Source organism: Grampus griseus (assembly GCF_964374135.1).
Source record: "Grampus griseus genome assembly, chromosome: 6".
Classification (NCBI taxonomy): domain Eukaryota; kingdom Metazoa; phylum Chordata; class Mammalia; order Artiodactyla; family Delphinidae; genus Grampus; species Grampus griseus.
Window position 1 is genome coordinate 98,024,776 of NC_139000.1, and position 24,970 is coordinate 98,049,745.

The window sequence follows — 24,970 nt, forward strand, 5'->3', positions numbered from 1 at the left end:
ACTTGCTATACCTTCTCCCTGGAAATCTTTTCCTTCAGATAGACGCATGGGAAACACAGGCCCCCATCTGCTTCATGAATTTGCTCAAGTGTCACCTTCTCAGCCAGACTCTTCCTAAAGCCCAGACCCTGGCACCCTCCTCTGTCTTCTCAACTTTGTCTCTGCCCATGGTCCTATTACCATTTAACATATTTTTAAACTTATTTATTTGTTCATTGTCTCTCATTACTTGATCTCCTTGAGGGTATCAATTTTGGCTTGTGGTGTTTACCTATGTATCCCCAAAGCTTAGAATAATGTCTTTTATATGGTAGTACACAATAAACCTTCGTTGAATGAATGAATAGATTAGTGGTGTTTATTAAGCATTTACTAGGTATCAGGCACTTTGTAAGCACTTTGTGTGAATTAACTTCTCTGGTCTTCACGCTGACTCTGTGAGGTAAGCATTTTTCATAATCCCTGTGATATGAGTGGGAGCTTGCTGTAATTTGCTAGGAAGAAGAAATGAGATGATGTATACAAAGGAAAAGCTCATAGTAAATAACCAATAAATGGCGACAATGACTAATATTATCAACAACAACCAGGCAATCTATACTCACTGAGCACTTCCCCCACAGCCAGCCCTATGCTGGGCATGAGAGAGCTGATGGCTGGGCTGGAGGGAGAAGGAAAGTCCTCACTGAAAGGGCCACATTTAAAGGGCCACAGAATTAGCCTCTGACTAAGTGAGAAGCACAGTCCACCTGCCTCAGGTGCTCTGCACTGAGCTGGGTGAGGGTCTAGGCTAAATCCCCAGTGTGAGGGGCAAACCCACTGGCAGCGATGCAGTGGGCACAGAGGAGTCCCTTTCAAGCGCTGGAAACGGAGAGGGAGAACTGTGTTTCAGTTGTGTGCCTGGCCCACCTGCCTCACCCGACTCCCACCACTCAACTGTCCCTCCTTGTGTGACCCCAGAGGATAAGCACATACCCTCTCTTGTCCTCTGGTTCCTTATCTGTAAAAATGGGGATTTCACTACAGCCTTCTAACATTTTCCTTCAGCTCTGAAATGCTGTCTTTCTGCTTCCTCTGGTAAGAGGTATCAGAAAATGCAAAACAGCCCAAGTGGCAGTCTGCCCAGTGGGCAAGATTAGAGAGAAGCTGAGGACACGCACTGGGACTGTGCTGGCAAGGGTAAGCTGGCACTTCCCAGGGGGCACCCACAGGCAGGCAGGCCAGTTTAGACCTGGAGCCCCCCAAAGTGCTGACTCCTGAGAGCCTGGCCTCGCTCATTCCCTATGCGTTGAACTTCAAACACCGGAGAGGCACTCAGGCAGCAAGATGGGGGGATTTGGCCATTATAGTCTCCCTCGCTCCTTTCCCCCTTCATCTCCTTCAAGACAGGATTATGGGCTGCACCTATTAATTCTTGTCTGGAAGCAACAAACTAACCTTGTTTCTTTGTGGAGTTTTGTTGATTTATTTATCTTTGGCTGCGTTGGGTCTTCGTTGCTGCCCGCAGGCTTTCTCTAGCTGCGGCGAGCAGGGGCTACTCTTCGTTGCGGGTGTGCAGGCTTCTCATTGCGGTGGCTTCTCTTGTTGCGGAGCACCGGCTTTAGATGCACAGGCTTCAGTAGTTGTGGCACACAGGCTTAGTTGCTCCGCAGCATGTGGGATTTTCCCGGACCAGGGCTCAAACCCGTGTCCCCTGCATTGGCAGGCGGTTTCTTAATCACTGCGCCACCAGGGAAGCCCTGTTTGTGGAGTTTTATATTCTGCTTCTCCCCTCTTCTGCTGCAGTGGAGGGGACTAGAAGCCGTTTCTTTCCCCAAGAACAGCCTGGATGAAGGCGTGTGCTCTAAGTGAGCTGGCTGAGGAGTCAGCATATGATGCCCCAGGCCTTCTCCCCAAGGGCAGTAGTACATGGAAAAACAGGTGAAGGAGGGCATGCCTGGTACTTAGGACCCTCCTAGGGGGAGACACCTGTAAATCCTCCTCCCAGTCTGCCCCCCAAGGACAAGCAAAACACTCAAAATAAAACTCTGCCCAGGGAACTCATGTATTCACTCATCTGCTTTTGGCAAAGGGCCTCCCAGTTCCAGGCACTGTGTGAGGCCCTGGGTGCAGAGATAAACAGCACAGACTGGCAGGGGAGCAGACAAAGGAAAAAGGACAGTGTAGTCCGTGCTATAAGTGCTCTGATTGTGGAGAGCTCAGGGGCTGTCAGAGTCTGCTGGGAGAGACGAGGAAAGCTCACTACTGAAAGCGATGCCTCAGTGGACTTCTGAAAGTGAAGTGAATTATGGAAGGTAGGGAAGAGCAGAGGGAACAAAATGTACACAGATTAGTGGTTAGGAGACTTAACATCACAAGGCAAACAGACTTACAGGCATAGAAAACAATCCTATGGTTACCAAAGGAGGAGGGGAGGGATAAATTAGTAGTTTTGGATTAACAGATAAACACTACTATATATAAAATAGATAAAAATGACTTACTGTATAGCATTGGGAACTATATTTAATATCATGAAATAACCTATAATGGAAAAGGACCTGAAAAAGAATGCATATATATATATGTATGTATAACAGAATCACTTTGCTGTACACTTGAAACTAACACAACATTGTAAATCAACTAGATTTCAATTAAAAAAAAAAACTACAAGGCACATTTCTCCAATCACATGGACGTCCACATGGCTGAAAAGAACGGTACATATGGGGAAGAAGCAAGAAATGATTAAAGAGAGAAGGGAACACTATATATCATGCCAAGGAGTTTGGATGTTCTCCCAAAGCGATGGGGAAGCCACTGAAAGATATTAGGAAAGGATTGACATGACCAGATTTGTGTTTTAAAAAGATGACTTGTGTTGCAGTGGGGAGAAGAGATGGGATTGTGGTTGGGCAGTTGTGCAGGACTGAAGACCAGAGGGAAATCCATGAGGAGAACATTCTAGCAATCATCGAGGGCACAAGACTGGAAGCTGAGCTAGGCACTGGGTACGGGACAGATCAGAGCCATATTTAGAAGGTGGAATCGGCAGATCTTGGAAACTGACTCAACGATGGATAGGGGTGAGAGGAAGGAAGGAGGAACCGAAGGAAGAAGAAAGGGAGGGTGGAAGATTCTAGATCACTCATTTTGGTGACTGGGTGGATGGTAGTGACATTTGCTAAATGAAAATATTCAGCACAAGGACCAGATGTGCAGGGAAGATGACAAGCCCACTTGCAGAGAGATTGAGTCAGAGGTGCTCATGAGCCACATAGAAGAAGCAGAGAAAGCAATGCGGTGGGTCGCAGGAGAGAGGCTGCGTTGAGACAAATGGACAAGCACAGTGGTCAGTTACAGAGGCCACCCATGGCCCTGGGAGTGGAAGCAAATTTCCCTTGCAATCTTCATAGGCTGGAAAGAGAAGCAGATGAGGATTTAACTCCAGGAGATTCAGCTATGAGTTGGAAAGGAGCCCCACACAGGAGATGCAAACATCCCTGGGTACAAGAAGGGAAGTCCACCCAGAGCTTTAAGGGATGCCTCTGTGCTGGCTACTCTGCTTGCAGAAGCTCTGACAGAGGGAGAAGCTCATCAGGTGTGTCCTTCCACAGCCATCAGGTGTGTCCTTCTGCAGCCATCATCCTCCTGATAGCAGAGACTCTGCAAGCTCAGCACTATGCCAGGGTCCAGGACCAACCATAATAAAGGCCACCTTAGACAGAGCATCCATTCCCTCTCACTGCTGGGAGGAGGCAGAGTTCCAGTGCTGAGAGACAAGCCCTTCCTCATATCTGACAGCATCCCCACCACGCCCCAAACCTGCTCATCAATGCCTGCATCTGGCTCCTGCATCAACCCTTGGGCCGAGTTACTGTTCTGATACGCTCCTTGTCTCTGCAGGTTCTGAGGAGTCCAATTAACCTTGTACCTCACCTAATCCTGACTCTGAGGTCCAGGTCTGAGCCCCTATCCAGTGGCTAGAGCCCCATACCCTACAAGCAACTCAGGAGGGTGTCTGAGGCCATCTGCCTGCAGGTTGGGTATCTGGACTTCATCGTTCCTGGAAGTGTGTTCCTAAGTTTCGTCTTTTGGTGAGGATGCTCCAGGGAAGCCTACTTGCTTGGCCAATAACTAGACGCAAACGTGTCAATGAATACTGAGCTTGTCAACCAACTGAGCCAGTGAGGTTGAACCCCGTTCCTCCTCAGAAGGAATCTCGGAGCTCTATGTCAGGCCTCTTTTTGCCTGCGCCCATTATAACTGACCTGTGCCTTCTCCAGCACAGGCCCCCCAAACCCTGGATATGATAGTGTGCATCCGTCTCGCTTTCATGCTTCTCTCCATCTATTGCTAGACAGTTCCCATAGCGCTGTCTGAGTACACAGCAGTCACTTAATAATGATTCTTTGACGGCAGTGATGCATACAGTGATCATGCTGATGGACAAGATCAGTTGGAGACAAAACTTCCCTTCCCCAAGCTTTTTTCTTCCTTGATTCCCTCCCTCTCCCACCCTCTTAAAAATAGCAAAAAATCCTATTATCTCTTCTCCCTTTCTCTATCAAATCTGTTCTTAGAGCCTTTATTGTTGTTAAATTGCAAGACTGCCAACAGCCTGAAGTGCTCTCCACTCCAGGAACGTGGCTGTTTAAATGGGGATCCAGGGCTGCTTTGCCCTTGAGAAAGTTGTTGTCTAGATGGAAGGAGGGGCTTAAGGTCTCCCAGGTGGTCCACTGAAGAGCTGTGCTTACTTCTAAAGTCTGTGCTTTCAGCTACCTCGTGAAGGACCTTTCAAGAGAAGGGAAGCAAAACAACCATGTATCAATCACCTCCTGTGTGTACCCAGCCCTGCGCAGGATTTCAACTCAGGCATGTATCTCAGCTCATCTTCACCGAGGGTGTTGGGTGGCTACTCTAGAGGTTGGCAAAATGCTTCTCCCTTTGGTCCTCAGTTTTCTCATTCGAATGTCGGAGCTTTGGACTAAATGGCCTCTGAGAACATTCCAGCTCCTTTTCTGCCCCCAGAATAATGCAGGAGACTTTGGGAAGCCACTTCAGCTGGAGGAGGACAAGATGAGAGGTGCAGTCTGCACGTACCCTGAGGGACTTTCTCAGGCTGCCTGCTCAAGGTGTGGGGTGGGGATGAGGGAAAAGGCAAAACTGAGAGTGGGCTTGGGCGGATGACAGTAAGCCAAATTTCAGAGAAAGATGGAGAGCATTTCTTCTGGGGCTAGTCCCCAGTGGTCTGGGAGTGCAGGAAGTCCTTCTGTGCCTCTTCCCATGAGAAAACGTGTTTGCTGCCATTTCTCTTTCAAGAAGGCACAGGCACCTGCATTCAGGAAACCACAGATTTTGGTTTTATTTAACTTCTCAAGAGGAGGCAGGATGATTCACTGCACTGGTTTTCAAGCTGTTTCTTTCTTTGAGCAATGGGACCCTTTAAACTCTGACATGAGGGAGGGGGCTGCTGTGTGTGAACACTGTGTAGCAAGCAGGCCAGGCAGCTTGGTCCTCCCTACCCCACACCTACTTCCTCCCAAGCCGGGCCCTGAGAGAGCACTGAGGATTCCCCAGAGCTTGGATGAGGACTCTTTGAAAGCGATAGAGCAGCTAGTGATAGATAACTCACAGCCAGCCACAAAACACAATCTCACACCTCAACTTGTTTAAACCAGCAGAAATGTTAGAACCTTGCTTAGCAAGAAATCTATCAACTCCACAACCTCACAAGGACCAGGGTGTTTTGTGTTTGTCTTGGATGCTGTGCCACATCCAGGATGTTCAAGGCGTGGACGTTTCCTTTAGCTGTCTCCCCTCATAGTCATGAGAGGGCTGCCATGTCTCCAAGTGTCACTTATAGAGGCAGAAATGGAGCCGCATATGCTTACCATCTTTTTAAAAATTAGGGAACTTTCCCAAGGGGTTCTCTCCTCAACCCTCCCACCTCTCATGAGCTGGGGATGCTTCACACATGGGTGCTGGACATCTTCAAAACCCATCGTGAGGGGATGAGGCTGTTCTCCCTTGAACTCTATGACTAAGTGGAGAACACAATGCAGATTCTACCAGGACTGGGGAGATGAGGTCATTGCATAGCTGACAGCAAAGAAACCTAAAGAGGAACAAGCCTACCTCATCCCAGGACGGGAGATCTAGGATGCACCGGTCTCTGCTACTAATTGGTGTTTATCTGCCTGGGATCTCCACCAGCCACTTGCCTTTTGCTTTTTTATCCCACCAGCCTTGGGGTCAAATCCTAATTGAGGTCTAAACCCTTTTCCTCCCAGGTAGTGAGTGTGGTTGTGAGCCTAACTTCAGCTGGAGTGAGAGGATGTGCTGCTGTCCAGGACCAGCAGGGTGGCACCAGGGTCCCTGCACCTTAGTGTCCCCATGAGAGCACGTCTCATCATCTGGCTGGCCAGGCACCAGGCAGGAAGGGTGTGCATTACGGCACTAGGTGAAGGGAACCCTAGTGATTGGAGCTTTCCACATGCGGGTACAATACAGGCTTTATTAACACATTGCCACTCTCTAGCTGTGTGACTATGGCAGGTTACTCAATCTCTCCAGGGCCTTAATTTCCTTACATATATGCAACAGAGATGTGAGTGTGTGTATTTAATATGTAATATATATAACTATGTATGGAATGTATAACCTCATAGGCATAGGTGAGGACCATCTGGGTAACACATAAAGTAGTTAGCACCCGGTAAGCTCTCATGAAACAAGATCACATCATCATTCCCACCACCATCGTCATCATCATTATATGGTTATACACACACACATATTTATATATGATTATACATAATTATACCATCAACACAGTCTCCTGATCCCAAAACAGACATCTTCACAAGGAGGCAAGAAGGGGCAAACTCCAGGAGGTTTCAGCCTCCAGCACTGGGAGATGGCTGAACTGCTGGGAATGGAGGAGATGGACACACTTTTTGCAGAAGGTCCATGGGTGGGAGGAGAAACAACCCCAGAGCAGAAGCAACTCGGTAACTGCTTGGAGACTTGCACTTTGTAGGCTCAACAGCAGCCGTGGGAAAAGGAGGCAGTCAGCACACACACAGAGTTACTCCTTCATGACCCCCCCCCCACCTGCCTTTCCCACAGCTCCATTGCTCCACCCCCCCACCCCCACCCCCACGGGCTGATTCTGAAGCCCAGGCTGCCTGGCTGTGCTGTTGATCTTGCCTGGAATCAACACTAGGGGAAGGGAAGGCACATGCAGGTGATTTGCCTCAAGCTCTAGGACCGGCCCAGGGAAAACAAGCGACGGGGGAGGAGCAGGGAGATCAGGATTCTCTGCGTTTCCTCATCCAGAACATCAGGCACGGAACATCAGGCAGCCCATATGCTGCTGTCTGGATGGGTTTGGGGCGTGGAGAGCCGGGTGGACAGTGCTCGCCCCCTGCGACAGTTCTGGAAGTGGAAGTCAGCCACGCATGCAGCTTAGATAGGATGGAGCTGCATGCATCCAATGCACAGTCTGGAGCCATTTCCAGAATGTTCTCCCCTCAAACTGCTCAGCCTAAATTACCTTTGCTTTCTTTTTTCTTTTTTAAATCTTTATTGGAGTATAATTGCTTTACAGTGGTGTGTTAGTTTCTGCTTCATAACAAAGCGAATCAGTTATACATATACATGTTCCCATATCTCCTCCCTCCTGCGTCTCCGTCCCTCCCACCCTCCCTATCCCACCCCTCCAGGTGGTCACAAAGCACCGAGCTGATCTCCCTGTGCTCTGCGGCTGCTTCCCACTAGCTCTCTACCTTACTTTTGGTAGTGTATATATGTCCATGCCTCTCTCTCGCTTTGTCACAGCTTACCCTTCCCGCTCCCCATATCCTCAAGTCCATTCTTTAGTAGGTCTGTGTCTTTATTCCTGTCTTACCCCTAGGTTCTTCATGACATGTTTTTTTCCTCAAATTCCATATATATGTGTTAGCATACGGTATTTGTCTTTCTCTTTCTGACTTACTTCACTCTGTATGACAGACTCTAGGTCTATCCACCTCATTACAAATAGCTCAATTTCGTTTCTTTTTATGGCTGAGTAATATTCCATTGTATATATGTGCCACATCTTCTTTATCCATTCATCCAATGATGGACACTTAGGTTGTTTCCTTCTCCGGGCTATTGTAAATAGAGCTGTAATGAACATTTTGGTACATGACTCTTTTTGAATTATGGTTTTCTCAGGGTATATGCCCACTAGTGGGATTGCTGGGTCATATGGTAGTTCTATTTGTAATTTTTTAAAGAACCTCCATACTGTTCTCCATAGTGGCTGTACCAATTCACATTCCCACCAGCAGTGCAAGAGTGTTCCTTTTTCTCCACACTCTCTCCAGCATTTATTTTTTCTAGATTTTTTGATGATGGCCATTCTGACTGGTGTGAGATGATATCTGATTGTAGTTTTGATTTGCATTTCTCTAATGATTAATGATGTTGAGCATTCTTTCATGTGTTTGTTGGCAGTCTGTACATCTTCTTTGGAGAAATGTCTATTTAGGTCTTCTGCCCATTTTTGGATTGGGTTGTTTGTTTTTTTTGTTATTGAGCTGCATGAGCTGCTTATAAATTTGGGAGATTAATCCTTTGTCAGTTGCTTCATGTGCAAATATTTTCTCCCATTCTGAGGGTTGTCTTTTGATCTTGTTTATGGTTTCCTTCACTGTGCAAAAGCTTTGAAGTTTCATTAGGTCCCATTTGTTTATTTTTGTTTTTATTTCCATTTCTCTAGGAAGTGGGTCAAAAAAGATCTTGCTGTGATTTATATCATAGAATGTTCTGCCTATGTTTTCCTCTAAGAGTTTGATAGTTTCTGGCCTTACATTTAGGTCTTTAATCCATTTTGAGCTTATTTTTGTGTATGGTGTTAGGGAGTGATCTAATCTCATACTTTTACATGTACCTGTCCAATTTTCCCAGCACCACTTATTGAAGAGGTTGTCCTTTCTCCACTGTACATTCCTGCCTCCTTTATCAAAGATCAGGTGACCATATGTGCGTGGGTTAATCTCTGCGCTTTTTATCCTGTTCCATTGATCTATCTTTCTGTTTTTGTGCCAGTACCATACTGTCTTGATTACTGTAGCTTTGTAGTATAGTCTGAAGTCAGGGAGGCTGATTCCTCCAGCTCCATTTTTCGTTCTCAAGATTGCTTTCGCTATTCAGGGTCTTTTGTGTTTCCATACAAATTGTGAAATTTTTGTTCTAGTTCTGTGAAAAATGTCAGTGGTAGTTTGATAGGGATTGCATTGAATCTGTAGATTGCTTTGGATAGTAGAGTCATTTTCACAATGTTGATTCTTCCAATCCAAGAACATGGTATATCTCTCCATCTATTTGTATCATCTTTAATTTCTTTCATCAGTGTCTTATAATTTTCTGCATACAGGTCTTTTGTCTCCTTAGGTAGGTTTATTCCTAGATATTTTATTCTTTTTGTTGCAATGGTAAATGGGAGTGTTTTCTTGATTTCACTTTCAGATTTTTCATCATTAGTGTATAGGAATGCCAGAGATTTCTGTGCGTTAATTTTGTATCCTGCTACTTTACCAAATTCATTAATTAGCTCTAGTAGTTTTCTGGTAACATCTTTAGGATTCTCTATGTATAGTATCATGTCATCTGCAAACAGTGACAGCTTTACTTCTTCTTTTCCGATTTGGATTCCTTTTATTTCCTTCTCTGATTGCTGTGGCTAAAACTTCCAAAACCGTGTTGAATAAGAGTGGTGAGAGTGGGCAGCCTTGTCTTGTTCCTGATCTTAGTGGAAATGCTTTCAGTTTTTCACCATTGAGGATGATGTTGGCTGTGGGCTTGTCATATATGGCCTTTATTATGTTGAGGATAGTTCCCTGTATGCCTACTTTCTGGAGGCTTTTTATCATAAATTGGTGTTGAATTTTGTTGAAAACTTTCTCTGCATCTATTGAGATAACCATATGGTGTTTCTCCTTCAGTTTGTTAATATGGTGTATCACATCGATTGATTTGCGTATATTGAAGAATCCTGCCTTCTGAAAGTGCAATTCTTCTAGCTGGGTTTTCTTCCTTCCTCCCTCCCTCTCTCTGCATATACCTCTTTCTCAGACTCCCTCCTTCCTCTGCATACACTCCGTACTTCCTCTCTGTGTCCAGTTCTTCCCCGCCTCGGCACTGCCTCCCACAGCCCTTCTCCAGATGCCCTGTCTTCTCCTCTTTCTGTGGGACCCCTTCTCCCTAGTGAGATCCTAGCCTGTCCTGGTCCCTGGGCTCACACCAGCTCTAGCCCGGGGGGATCCGGCCCTCAACCCCCTCCAGCTCCCTGTCCAGCTCTGGGCTGCTGCTCCCCCACGGGGCTGCCTTCTATAAGTCGATCCCACCAGCACCCGGTGTCCTATTCATGTGACCAAGTGCACGGCAAAAGGAGAAGTGGCTCCAAGTCCACGGGCCAAGCAGAGACACGAATTGCACCTGTGTGTTGGGGCAAAAAGGCAAGAAGAAATGGGGAAGGGCACCCAACAGGAGCTCTAGCAGAGAGGGCAGCTCCTCAGATGCCTGTGAACAGAGGACAAGCACCAGGAAGACGGAGCCAGCTCAGAGGAACAAAGAGGACCTAGGTGATAAGGGGACAGGGATGCTGCAGGGATGGTGGCAGTGGGTGGGCAGGGAGAGTGCAGGACCAGCAGGAGAGCTGGTCTATGTGTTAAATAGAGGTGGAGGGGAGAGGAAGGGGGCTTGGCTGGATTCTTTGGTCCAGGATCAGGAGACCACATGTAAGTTTTGTATTTTTCCTTTTTAAGCCTTGAATAAGGTTTATCATGAGCCAGATCATCAAGGTAGCCATGTGTGCCTTTAGCAGCCTCCAATCCCTCTTCTGCAGCACCAGCTCCTGCTCTAAGGTAAGTGTGGGTCATGTCAGCTGTTTGCAGGGAGCAGGGGGAACTTGGGGATCCAGTCCTGGGCACCAGAAATGCCCACAGCAGTGTGAGTCCCACTGTGGCTCCCATATGGATGGAAGCTCCCAGGCACTGCCTGTTGCTTCTCCTACCACTGTCCTCAGCTCAAACCACCTGGCCTGTGGCTGTTCCCAAGGAGGAGTGTTCTGCCAGTGGCAGCTTTGCCTTTTTCCTAATCGGCCTAGGGTGAGCCTTCCTGCTCCAGCCAGCTCCATCATTAGAGACCCCAGTTCTCTGAGGAGACAGAGATACACTTCATCGACTATGAGAACTGGGAACTGCAGGATGCAGAGAGGCAAGGCTCCGGATCTGAAGAGGAGAAGGCACCGCAGAGGGAAACCATGAATGCAGAGAGGAGCAGCATCAATCATCGGAGAGGGGAGCCAGTCTCCACTTGGGGGTGTAACTAGGAAAGCAGTTTTATTTTTCTAATAAATGACCACCAGCTGAGCTCACTCAGAGCCCCAACGTTCTCACTGGGCAGCTGCCTCCTGAATGACATCTTAGCCCAATTCTATAAATTGCCTACAACTTTCATTTATTAGAATGGTTTCATACTAGTTGTTAAGTCTCAGTCCTGCTCATTTTAAAACTTCAGTCTCCAACTCAGATCAAAGCTTCCCTCCTGTGTCTGTAAAATCCTGGTATGTGTGTGTGTACGCATGTTGGGGGTAGAAAGTGTTGTGTTGCCAGATTTAACAAACAAAAATGCAGGGTTCAGTTTGAATTTCAGATGAATATTCATCTTGAATATTGAATGAAAATATTCAATGTATTTTTAAATATAAGTATGTCCCATGCAATATTTGGGACATACTTATCCTGAAAAATATTTGCTGTTTATCTGAAATTCGAACTGAACGGAGAGTCCTGTATTTTACCTGGCAGCCCTGGAGTACATGGTGTAGTTCAATGCACCCATCCTCCCCTTCGGGGTGAGACCAGAGAGAAGAGCTAGCTCAGTAGAGACATATCCTTACCTGGTTATCTGCACAGGCAGCAGACCTCTTTCTGAGGTTGCCATTGTGTCTCTGGCAATCACCGCCTGGCTTTGCTGCCCTCTGTGTGGTGGGCATCACAACGCTGGCTCCCTGGGAGTGCTTACATGGGTGCTTTGGGACCTGCCCCACCACCCGGTTCATTGAGGTGGGAGACCCAGCTCTAGCTCCATGTCTTCTGCACCCTCTTTTCTTCCCACAGTGGTCCCCACCCCTGACCACATTCTTCTAGGTGGAGAATCACAGAGAATCCTCCATCCTTATCAAATGGGGGAGTGCGGGCTCTTCACCATCTCTCTCTCATTCTACTTCTGCCTCTTCGGGGCAATCACACAGGGACAATCAGCCAGCCTGCAGGGCAAGCAGAACACCAACTGGAAACAAAATGCCCACCTTTCCCTCTTGCAGAGAGCCCGGATTTTACAGCTGACTCTCTCGCACTTCCTCTCTTGGTTTGGAGGAGAGAAAGCATTCTCCTCCCCTCCCCCAAACCAGTTTCCATTATGCTGGTCCTCCCCTTACATTCATGGGGGCAGCTGGGGGTGCTGGCAGCCCCAACACTGTGGGGTTCTGCTAGCTCACTGCAGGGATCCCCTGTACTTAGAAGGGGGCACTTAGTGCCTTTTGTACTCAGCTCTGGGGCTGAGCCACGGTTCCCAGACAACAGGAGAACACACTTGACATCTTGTTGCAGTCAATTCAACACAGGTCTCAAGCTGGAAAGGACTGAGGTCCAGCTCAGTGGAGAAGGAGTTGGATGGGAGGTCAAAGAGTCTGCACCCTGGTCATCGCTGTCTGACCATGAGCTGGATGATCTCCCTCCTGGTCACAACGTCACCTTCTGTTAGATGAGGAGCCGGCCAAGGTTATCTCTTCAGAAACTTGTGGTGCTACCGTCATTGCACACACCCCCTGGGACGGGGTAAGGGAAGATTGCCAAGGGGACCTGGAAAGTCAGGACGTGGAGTTTTAAGAGTTATAAGTGGTGTCTTCACTTCCCAGCACCCACCCTTCTCTGCTAAGAGACCACTATTGCCCTTCTTTCAAATCACCTTCTCTAAACTCTTGTGCAACTAGGAAATCGGGGAAGGAGGAGTCAGTTCCATAGAGAGGAGAGGGCTGCCTCCGGGGAAGGGGAGGCAGGGGCAGTGAGGGGGCTGCAGACCCCACACCATCACAGCACAACTGACATACTGTGCTGTGAGCTGTCAACTTCCACTCTATGTATCGGCATTACTTTTGCCATCACTCAGTTACTTCTCATCACACCCTTTCCAGATGCCATTGCCCCATCTCAAAGGCAAGAAAACTGAGATGTGTTGAACTCAAGTAGAATACATTTCATTTTTGTTTGAAGGCACATTTTTTGATATTTTTCCTCTCCACTCTACCATTGGTGAAGAAACCAGGTTATGAAATCAATGGTCTAGGTTACAGTTGAAGACGTGTTAGCATTGTGATCTTTGGGAGTCATCCAGTATTTCACAAGGGGAGCTCAAGCTGTGTCTGCCTAGTTTTCAAGACGATGCTATTTTCCTGTCCCCATATTGCCTTGCCACTGTTTTCCTGTCATACAAGGTGAAGGTGTATGTGGTTCTTTCAGGCTCCTGGGCTCCCCCGAGTCCCAGCTCCAGGGCACTCAGATAACCTCAGCTAACCTGGGGCTGGTATTCAGCCAGAAGCCACTAGAACCTCACCATCTGTTGTTTAGACCAGTGTCTGTTCTGATTGGTTGGTATCCGTGCCGTCAGTGTAATCCCTGACCCACCATTCCACACCACCAAGTTCTCACCAGCAGATTAATGCATAAAATGAGCCCTATTGTACACATAGAACTGTGCTAGGCCCTTAGAAGGAACAGGGAAGAAGAAAAATCTGGATCCTCCTCTCAGGAAATCCAGTCTAGTTGGGGAGGCCTGCTGTATACTCACCAGGCAATTTGAAAGCAACCCGGTACTGAACAAAGTCCTCACCTGGAGGATATGGATAGGAGCTGATCTGAGATGAAGTGCCTCAATGTGACGTGGCAATGCCCAATCTCATTCCCATTTCTTAAAACAAAATAATAAACAAAAAGCCAAAAAGAAATTTCTGAGAGCCTACATTGTACTAGGTACTTTTATATATTTCATCTCATATAATCAACAATATTAACTCAGCACACATTACGTGTCAAATAATATGGAAGAATGAATGGATTGGGAAAAGCCCGAGGCTGGGTTTTTGCAGTCAAGGAATCACAACTCTAAAGATTCAACCAGATGTGTCTTGCAGGAGGAGAAAAATGCCTGGTTTTAGAAACGTACTGACCTGAGCTAAGATCCTGGCTGTGCCGCTCACAATATGAGCTGGGGCAAATCACAACTTTGCTGAGCCTCAGTTACTCCATGCATAGAAAAAGTCTTGATCTCTGCCTTGGAGGATGTTTGAGGATTCAGTGAAATAAGACACATATAAAACACCCAGCACAGAACCTCACACACAATAAGGCTCCATAATCATTAGTCTATAACCATTACCTGAGCTTTTTTTTCTGTTCCATAGGCATTTCTTTCATGTGATGGGACTTTTTTCTGTCCATGGACAAATACTTTCTTCCTTAATAGCCCTTTACTGTGTTTTTTTTGATATAAACTTCTTTTTTTAGAACAGTTTTGGATTTACAGAAAATTTGCAGATATAGTACAGAAGTTCCCTTTACCCCACATTCAGTTTCCCTATTATTAAAATCTTACAGTACGTTTGTTATAACTAAGGAATCAATATTGATACATGATTATTAATGACAGTTCACATCTTATTCCGATTTCTCTAGTTTTTACCTAATGGCCTTTTTCTGCCCCAGGATCCCGTCTGGGGACCACATCACATTTAGTATTCATGTCTCCTTAGGGCCCACTGAGTGTGACCGTTTCTCAGATTTTCCTTGTTTTTGATGACCTTGACGGTTTTGAGGCATACCAGTCAATATTTTGTGGAATGCCCCTCAATCGGGATTTGTCTGAAGTTTTTCTTAGGACTAGACTAAGATTATGGGTTTCGGGAGACAGACGACAGAGAGAAAGTGCCTTTCTCATCACACCACATCAGGAATACCTGTCACCAACTTGGATTAACACTAGTGCTGTTGACCTTGATCTCCTGGATAAGATAGAGTTGGTCAAGTTTCTTCACAGTAAATTTACTCTTCCCCCCACTTTCTCATTAGCTATTAAAAAAATATATCTTCTTTAAAGTAATCCCCACTTGTGGTAGACTTATCCAAATGAAATAAAAACTCAAACACTCTTAAGATGACACACTTGGAAGTCTAAAGTAAACAAAGGGGGGGATGGTACATTCAAGAAGGAAGAGATTGCTAGAGCTGGCAGAGTGGGGTGAGGGTCACACAAACCTCTTTGGGGAGGACAGCCTTAAGCTGGGACCTCCAAGGAGAGGTGACCAGTGTTTACACTGGAGGATAGGAATGAGGAAAGTGTTCCAGGAGTGGGAAATGGCAGGAGCAAGACAGGGAGCATGACTGAGCTTGTACATCTGGGGTCAGAACACAGCGGCGCCCAATGGCGGTGAACCGTCAGGGAATGGCCAGGGCAGGGTAGATGCGCTGCAGCCTTTGAAGAATGGTAAGAGCCTGCTCTGAAATATTCTTTGAGCCTTGCGATCTGCAAGGGAGCACAGCCGAAAACAGATGAATAAAGAGGAGAAAAGAGGGAGCTCCAGAGGGGAGCCCCTCTCTACACACTGTGCTCCCATCCGCAAGAGATTCTACCCCAGACCCTCAGCCCGCACCCCAGCTCCACCGAAAGGCAGCAGGAGGCTCAGTGTGCAAGGATCTTGTGGCAGCAAAGACAGGTGAAGAGGTCAAGTCCAAGTGCACCCAACCATGTGCCTCCTGTTTGCACATTTGCAGTTACATAGATCCGGCCACCCCCAATATGCCCCTGGATTTACAAACATGTTCGCTTGCGAGTGCCAGCTGACCTCCACTGTCAGTAGCCAGATGCGCGTGAGCGTATGCACACTGATCCGTCCTCCAGGCACTGCCTGAATGGGCTCTCCCTGGATGGATAGACACTGAGGGGCCTGGCGCTGCCAGTGACCGAGGCACACGAAGGAAGTCCCACTGACTTGACACTGGAGAGCACAGGGAATGATGCAAGAGCAAGGGAGGACAGAGTTTCCACTGGGGAAACAGAGCCAAGGCATACGTGAGTAAAGAGATTAGCCTTTATTTCCATCCCCTCCCAGGGCCCGGGGCTCCCCGGGCCATTGTAGAGCCAAGAAAGCTCAAGACAGTTTCTCTCTGGGAGCTGTGGGCGCCTGGAGTCAGGACCCTCAAGCTGAGAACAGGGGTCAAGTGGGAGAAATCAAAGGGACTCAAAAACAAGGGAGTGAGTCTAAGACGGGTATTGGAGACTGAGGCTAAGGCTAGTGGTGGGAGAGCCAGGGAGGGGAGAGTGGAGAGTTGCAGGTGGTGTGGGCAAAGGGGAGAGACGTTGTGGGAATATACCTAAGACAGACTCACGTTCTTTGTGCAGGGCTGTCTCAGGCACTCCTGCCTCGGACCCCCCTGCCTCAGACCCCATGTTTTCATAACCAAAACTGCCAGACCAATTTAGAAGTAATTCCTAGGGGAGCACAGGGCCTCCTCTGAGGATCCACAGTGTAAGGCATGCGTGTCCTGGCAATACAAAGACCACATCCCACCACAGTGAGGTCAACCCCACTGACAGAGAGCCTGGGGCTGGCATTTCCCCTGGGAACATGAGCCAGCATGGGACACATCTGCTAGCATCAGCTAGTTGCACTTGGATGCTTGCTGGCTTTCCGTACTCTTACCTGATCCCAACTTTTCAGCCTTCCCCTTCCCGTCTTGCCTTCAGTACACAGGCTTTTGCAGATGCCCCTTTGCCTTTCCTGTGGACAGAGGGCCTCAGCAAGGTACGTGCACCTGCCTGGTTCTCTGAGAAAAGGGATCTGGGGCCATTTTCCTCCTCATTCCTGCCTCTCAGATCCTAGCAACTTCACAGGTGAGAAATGTTCTCTGAGCTATGTACAGAGACTTCTGATTAAATTGGAGGAGTTAGATGATGAACACCAATACAAAGATTTTCATATTTTTTATTATAAATAGCTCAAATATTTGGTCCCATTTCCAGTTTAAATGGGTGAACCATAATATTGATGGTTTGCAGCAGATACAGGATGAATTGAACTTCTCTACCAGCTAGCTGAACCACTTTTAATGGGGAATATATCGAAGCTATAAATTCCTGCAGACAGGATTGCCATGCAATAGCATAATATATCTCCTATTCAATCTTTTATACATTATGTTTTGTCCTGCATTCCAGTGGATATATTTATGGATCTGGAGTCTTTCTGTGAAGAAGCTCCAAGTACCACCGCTTTACCTTCTCTTAGTGTGTTCATGGCCTCTGGAGATAGTCATCCTTGTTCTTGTTCTTGTTCTTTAGAGGAGAGCTGGAGTGTGGTACCTTCATCCTTATGGGTGAGTTTCCTCTCTGGGAATGAGGCTCTGTGACCCCATATTACCCAGTGGGAGGCAGAGGCACCAGAGGAAATGAGTGGATGCTTATCCTAAATAGGAGACCCAGCCCATTGCCCTCTCTCCTGGCACAACAGTTGATAGCATCAGGTACATTTTTGGTTCTAGGCACATTTTTGACAGCATCAGGTGTCAGAGAGTAGACCCTCTGCACCCATAATGCCCTTTCATTGTTGTCATGGTTTTTTCCCACCAGACAATAGTTCCTACAAACCTGGTCTCTCAGTCACCACCCCTACTGCCCCCATCTCCAACCCATGAGCTGTATGGAGCCAAAGTGTAGCTTCATTTTGAGAAAAAAGCAGCCCCCCAGTTGGGGCCAGCATCTTTGAGATGGCTCCCTCTGGGTCTGTCTCTAAGCCTTGCCGCTTCCTTCAAGACCTCAGTCATATTCAGCACTATTGTCGGGGAGAATGGTACTTCCAGGGATGTGCTGGTAAATATGTAATTACTTTAGTGTAGTTATTACCTTTGTTTTTAATGTAATTTATTTAATTGTAAATTTATATCATTTTATTTTTAGGAACAGCTCTGTTTAACAGTGGGGTCCCTGGATTTCTGAAAATGGAACTATCAGCTCTCAGGAGCTGAGAGGAAAGAGCTCACTCTGGATGACCCCAAGTCTCACAGAGCACGGCCTTGAAGACTAAGTCATGAGCCACATGCAACCAAAGCCTGGCCCAGAGGAATCTCTCCTTGAGGGATAGTTGTCCACATTAATAAGAATGAGGGGAAGGGGGAGGGAGGAGGAGGAGGAAGTTGGCACTGGGAGGTAATTAGGAAGGTCTTCAGCAGGGAAACTCCAGTGGAGGAAGGCTCGTGACCCTTTACCCTCCTGGCATCGGAACTTCACATGGTAGCTTCCTCTCTGGGAATTCCCCAAATGTCACATACAGCTACTTTCAAATCCAAGGCCAAGGACCACATTCCAAAGCAAAACAGAAGTGATCTTCGCATTACTTCTCATCACCCAATAAAAGGTTCCCAAGATGGCTATGAGCGGACGTGCACAGCCAGCTTTATTTTCATCACAGTAGACCCCGAGGGATTAAAGGACAGTGACAAGGATAAAAGGATGGAGCTTTTCTCTTTGGGGAAGTGTGGCTAATACGAACACCTGCCTCGTAGGGTTGTCGTGAGGATGAATTGAGCTAATCCACGTAAAGTGATTATCCCAAGGAATGTTTGCTGTGGCTCTTGTGCTTGTTAGGCCTGAGGAAACCTAGTCTAATGGCGTTGGAGTCTGGCAACTGTTGAGAAACAGTGATTAAGTGTCTGACAAGATTTTACCCTCCTTGTATTTTGAACCTAAGGGATGCCAACCTCTTTCCTCCTTCCCCCCCTTTTTTTCCACCATATTAATCGGTAGAAATCAAAGTTCCCTGACCTAGAGATCCAAGGAACCAGGAGTATCCAACTGGCCATTCACAGCGTTGAACGTTATCTGCTACTGCCCTCCCGCCACCCACCCATCTTGCAGGACAACACTGAAGATTGGTCCTCTGTTTCTAGTGTATAAGACACAACTGTGTCCAACTGTATATAGCCACCAATGAGTTTTCTCTGTTTTTACTTTGCCTTTTGCTATCTGTGTCATGGCTCAATATGGATTTGCGTTTATACACATTTTATTTGTATGATTTCATGTTAAACCTCAAATAAGTGCTTCCTTATGTGGGAAAAAAAAAACAAAAAACAAAAAAAAAACAAAGAGCACAGGATCTGGAGTCCAAGCCCTGGGTCTAACAACAGCCCAGCAGCGTGCTGAGCAGCTGAGCCCAAGAAACCACTTCGCCAGTCTCAGCATCCTCAACTGAGAACCAGGACCAGTAATTCCTAATTCAGAGGGATGCTGTGAGGAGGAATTTAAAATTCTTTGTAAACTGATCTGCGCTCTACCTGGGTTAGTGTTTTCTGCTGGCGGTGTAGCAAAATGTGCCCTGCAAAGCATTTCACGTCCACTATCTCATTGGAAGTTTACAGCCTTAAAGTAGGAGCAGAGAATGGTGATCTTGAAGTGGCTGAGTGAAGCTGCTGGGCTGGACTGAGAGCTCCTCATTGGGCTGAAGCAGGAAGTACTTGGGACAAATAGGGTGAAGCCACGTTGAGTTTCGACTTCATAATGCAGGTGAAGTGATACTTAGGATCTCTGAACAGAGGAAGGGTATGTAATTGAATTTGCTGAATCTTGTCAAGCTGACTTGCTCTTCTGTCTCCATTGCCTCAGAGAGCCAGTTCTTGGAGTTTAACATCCAGTCATGTCCTTTGCTCCACACAGATGTACTGGATATTGGAAGGCACTTTTCCTGGTGCCCCAGAGTTAATAACAAGACCCCCAAGCTGGCAATAAAAAGGAACCAAAAAATGCCATGCTCTAAGATCTTCCAATCATTGGAGCCGGACCCTGACCCTACCCAGACCTAGTGCCAGGTGGCCCAGCAGGCTCTGAGTTACCAGTTCAGTGAGGTGGGCAGTGAGGGTCTAAGAGCCAAAGAGAACACTGGTAAGGATCTGCTGTGGTGCAGAGCACCTGTGCTTGAGACAGCACAGTGGTTTCAAGCAAAACCCTGGGGGCTAGCCTACACATGCTCAAATCCCAGTTTTGCTGCTGTGCAAGCTGTATAACCTTGACCAACTTGTTTAGCCCTTCTGTGCCTCATTTTCCTCATCTGTAACATTGAGATAATAGTAGTTGCTTCATATAGTTATTATGAGGATTACACGTTGCTATGGATTGAGGGTTTGTGTCCCTCCAAAATTTATGCACTGAAGCCTGAACCCCCAGTGCAATGGCATTTGGAGATGGGGTCTTTGGGAGGTAATTAGGGTTAGATGAGGTAATGAAGGTGGAGCCCCTTTGATGGGATTAGTGCCCTTGTAGGAAGATGAAGAAAGTTTTTTTTCTTTCTCTCATTGTGCACGTACACTTTCTCATTTGTTTCCACTGGTATGATTTATATTTTTGCCTTAGACTGTTATTTCTATTTTACTTAAAGTCATTTTGGGCTTTTTCTTATTGTATACAAATAAGCTGATCTGTTCATTTTTTTCAGTTTATAATATTTTATTAGGAAAATTTTCTCTTTTTAGTTTTATTGATATATAATTGATATGCAAAAAATTAGATACATTTTATGTATGCCTCTTGATGAGTTTGGGCATATACATACACCCATGATACCATCACCATAACCAACACACTAAAAGTATCCATTACTTCCAAAAATTTCCATGTGTTCTTTTGGTATTTTTTGGTAAGAACAGTTAACATGAAATCTATCTTCTTAACATATTTTAAAGTGTGCAATACCATATCATTAGCTGTAGGTCCAATGTTGTATAGCAGATCTCTAGAACTTATACATCTTGTATACCTATTGAAAAATAATTCCCCATTTCTCCATCTGCCAGCCACTAGCAACCACTATTCTATTATCTGCTTCTATGAGTTTGACTATTTTTGATCCCCCATACAAGTGGAATCATTCAGTATTTTTTCTTCTGTGACTGACTTATTTTACTTTGCCTAACATCCTTTAGGTTCAAACATTGTTGTCACAAATGGCAGAATTTCCTTCTTTTTTAAGGCTGAATAATATTCCATTGTATTTGTATACCACAGTTTTCCCATCCATTCATCTGTTCATGGACATTTTGTGTCTTTTCCAAATATTAGCTATTATGAATAATGCTGCAGTAAAGATGTGGGTGCACAAAAACAGAACTACCTTATGATCCAGCAATACCACTTCTGGGTAGATAGAAAAATAATTGAAATCAGATCTCAAAGAGACACCTGTACCTTAATGTTAGTTCTTATCCTAATAGTGATTTTCATTTTAGCATCCACCCTTACTTCTGCTCTTGCCTTTTCCTTTTCTTTTTTGTACAGAATTTCCTCTGATCAGTTCTTAAATCCAGACTTATTCATTATCAATACAAGTAAGCATCTGACTGCTTCATGAGGGCTTATAGTGGTCACTGCCATGCATTCATATATAGAAATAAATATCGTTTTGTATCAGGTTTTACAATTCCAAGGGTAGAAAATATGAAAGTGAGGGTCCCTCTTATCCCCCAGTTTCCTTCTCCTAAAGCCACTAATGTTAGTTGTTTCCTTTGTGTCTTTCTAGAGATACTCTATGCATTTACAAGCCAATGGGTAGACAGATAACCGATGATAGATATTAGATAGATAGATAGACACAGAAATTCTTCATTTTTTCCTCATGTAAATGGTTGCATACTATGCCCACTATATTACAGTATTTCATGGAGAGATTCCCCTGTCAGTACTTGAGAGTTTCCACATCCCTCTGAATAGGTACAGATCATTCCACTGGATGGTGATCATCATTATTAACCAGACCCCTATTGATGAACAGTTGAGTTATCCAAGTATTTTTCCTTAGTACAGGCAAAATACATTAAATAGCAATATTATGCACACGTGCTAATGCAGTTGCAGGATAAATTCCTAGACGTGGAAGTGAAGAGTCGGAGGGTATATACAGGTAATTTTGGTAGAGAGTGTATAATCAAGTTCCCACCAGTGATGATTAGTAATTCCCCTTACTCAAAACGTGCCCAATATATTGTGCCATCAAGCTTTTTCATTTTTGTCAGTCTGATAGGTATCTTATAACTGTAATTTCATTTTCTCTCTTCATATGTATTATTTGACATGTTTTCATACCTAGGGTGTATTTGCATTTCCTTTTATGTGAACGCTTCATATTCTTTTCTCATGTTTGACTTGGACTATTAGGCTTTCTTTTTTCTTAATCATGTTTAGGCACACATTATATTCAAGAGATGTTAAAAATATTTTCTTCTTTGTCATGTTTTATTTTATTTTATTTATTGTATTTTTTCCATGAAGAACACTGTTACATTTGAATAATCTAATTTTCAGTATTTTCTTTTTAAAGATACTTGAGTTTTGTGTCAAACTCTAAAAGACCTTTTCCATCCTGAGATTATTAACAAAAACAAAAGAACATTCTCATGAATTCTACTGGTATCTTCTTTGGTACAATATTGGTTCATTGGAATACATTTTGGAGTAAGGGGTGATTTGGAAAGCAGATTTTATTGTTTTCTGGATAACTACATAGCTGTTCCAACATTATTTATTGAAGAATTTACTTGATGCCATTTATCTCAAATGCACTATAGCAAAAAAGAGAGGCAGTATATCCTGGTGGTTAAGAGTATGAACACTGGATCCTGACTGCAGGGGTTCAAATGTCAGGTTAGAATGAATAGTAAATTCCCTATGTGTTAGTTACTGTTATTATTATTGTTACTGCACATTATTTTCCCCTATGCCTTGTTGCTAGTCCTTGAACCTTCTACTTTAGTCCATTGATCTTTCTAGTCCTGCGTCAGTACCACATGCCTCAAATTATTGGAGCTTTGGAATATTTTTACATTCATATGTTATCATTTTGGTTGCTATGATAACCAGCATGTTTCTTTCAACAGTTATTAGTATATATGAAAGATTCTGATATCTGAATATGTTTTTTCTACCAACCTCCTTACCAACTACTCTTATGGTTCTTATAGTTTATAACTGTCTTATGTTGATTCACTTCCTTTTTAGGCTATACATTGATATAGTCTGCAATTACTAAATTTTACTCCTCCTTTTAAATATTTATACCACTTCTTTCGTCCTCTTCTTTAATTACATTGGCAAGTACCTCCAGTAGTGGACATTCTTATCTTGTTTCTGACTTTAATGTGACTGTGTTACTCTTATGCATAATCCTGTCTTGAGGATAAAGAATAGATACCAAATTAAGGAAATATCTGTCTATTCTACTATATTAACACTTTTATCATGAATCAAGTTTGAACCCTATCTTAAATTATTTTTCATAGTATTTTAATCTATAATATTTATATATCTATTGTGAGTTATATTCATTATTCCATTCAACAGCTAGGTATTGCATGCCTAGAATATATAAAAGACTCTTATGAGCCCTAGGAATTCAAGAGAAAACTTGTAAAATGGTTCCTCCCCTCAAAGAGTTCACATTTGAAACAGGAAGTCTGTCAATGAGCAAATAAACAAAGCGTTGTAAAATATTATGTCAGGTACTATGTCAGTGTTATTATAGTAATAGGTTGCTTAATATTGCATTATTCTTGCATTCCTGTATGGACTAAGTTTTTATGATTGAAAATGGCCAGAAATACTTTGGATTTTCAACATGTTGTTTAGAGACGAGAAAGGGAATGTTACCAAGCACCCTTAAAGGCAGTCATTGAAAAAAGTAATTTGTGCGCCCTGATAAGGTCAAACAGTTCATTAAACTGAGTACAGAGATTTTTCATGGCATTGCATTAAAAATGCTGAAAAAGTAAGAATTAGAGAGTGACTGACTGGTTGTTTCAAAATGCACAATTTCTATGAAAACAAGGAGTGTATGGGATCATTTTCTGGGAAATGGCTAGTGAAGAAAAAAATGCAAATTTAGCTTCCCTAGACTATCTGCTGTGAATCATACTCACTGTCGCCTCTGAGATATGTCATCAATATGCTTCCTTTTCTTTCTTTACCAAACTCTTTCTTATCCACCAGACAGATAGCTGCCTCTGCTTAGAAACCTCTCTGATTTGGGGCTTCCCTGGTAGTGCAGTGGTTAAGAATCCGCCTGCCAACGCAGAGAACACGGGTTTGAGCCCTGATACAGGAAGATCCCACAGGCCGCAGAGCAACTAAGCCCGCGAGCCACAACTACTGAGCCTGTGTAACACAACTACTGAAGCCCACGTGCCTAGAGCCCATGCTCCATAACAAGAGAAGTCACTGCAACAAGAAGCCCACGAACTGCAAAGAAGAGTAGTCCCCGCTCGCCGCAACCAGAGAAAAGCCCACATGCAGCAACCAAGACACAACACAGCCAAAAATAAAATAAATAAAATTTATTAAAAAAAAAAAAAAGAAACCTCTCTGATTTTCCCTGTGCTAGTTGCTCCCACCTCTTTGGTACCAATGGGCTCTGTTTATTTCTCTTTACACTTACCACAAGACACTAATGCTTTTATTTATATGTCTGAGGTAGGTTACAGAAGTACTGGATTACAGAAGTATTGTCCCCAGTGTGTTCACAACTCCCTGCACCCACACCCTAGTGTGGTCCACACCCTTTTTGACTCTGGGCTTAGCTGTGGGACTTGGTCTGGCTCATGTGTCAATCACAGATGTTCTATAAGCAGACTTAAGAAGTGCTTATGCATTGGGGTTTGCAGAGTCTCCTGTTTAGGACACTGAGATGACCATCTGAAAAGTCCATCCTACCGGGGTTTGAGACAAGCCGCCTGGCTGAAGGCCGTACACCAGCCAGTCTGCGTGATACATGAGTTAACTCATCCTATACCAACCAGTCCCATCCAAGCTGCCAGCTGACCACAGAGATCGGTCAAGCCGACTC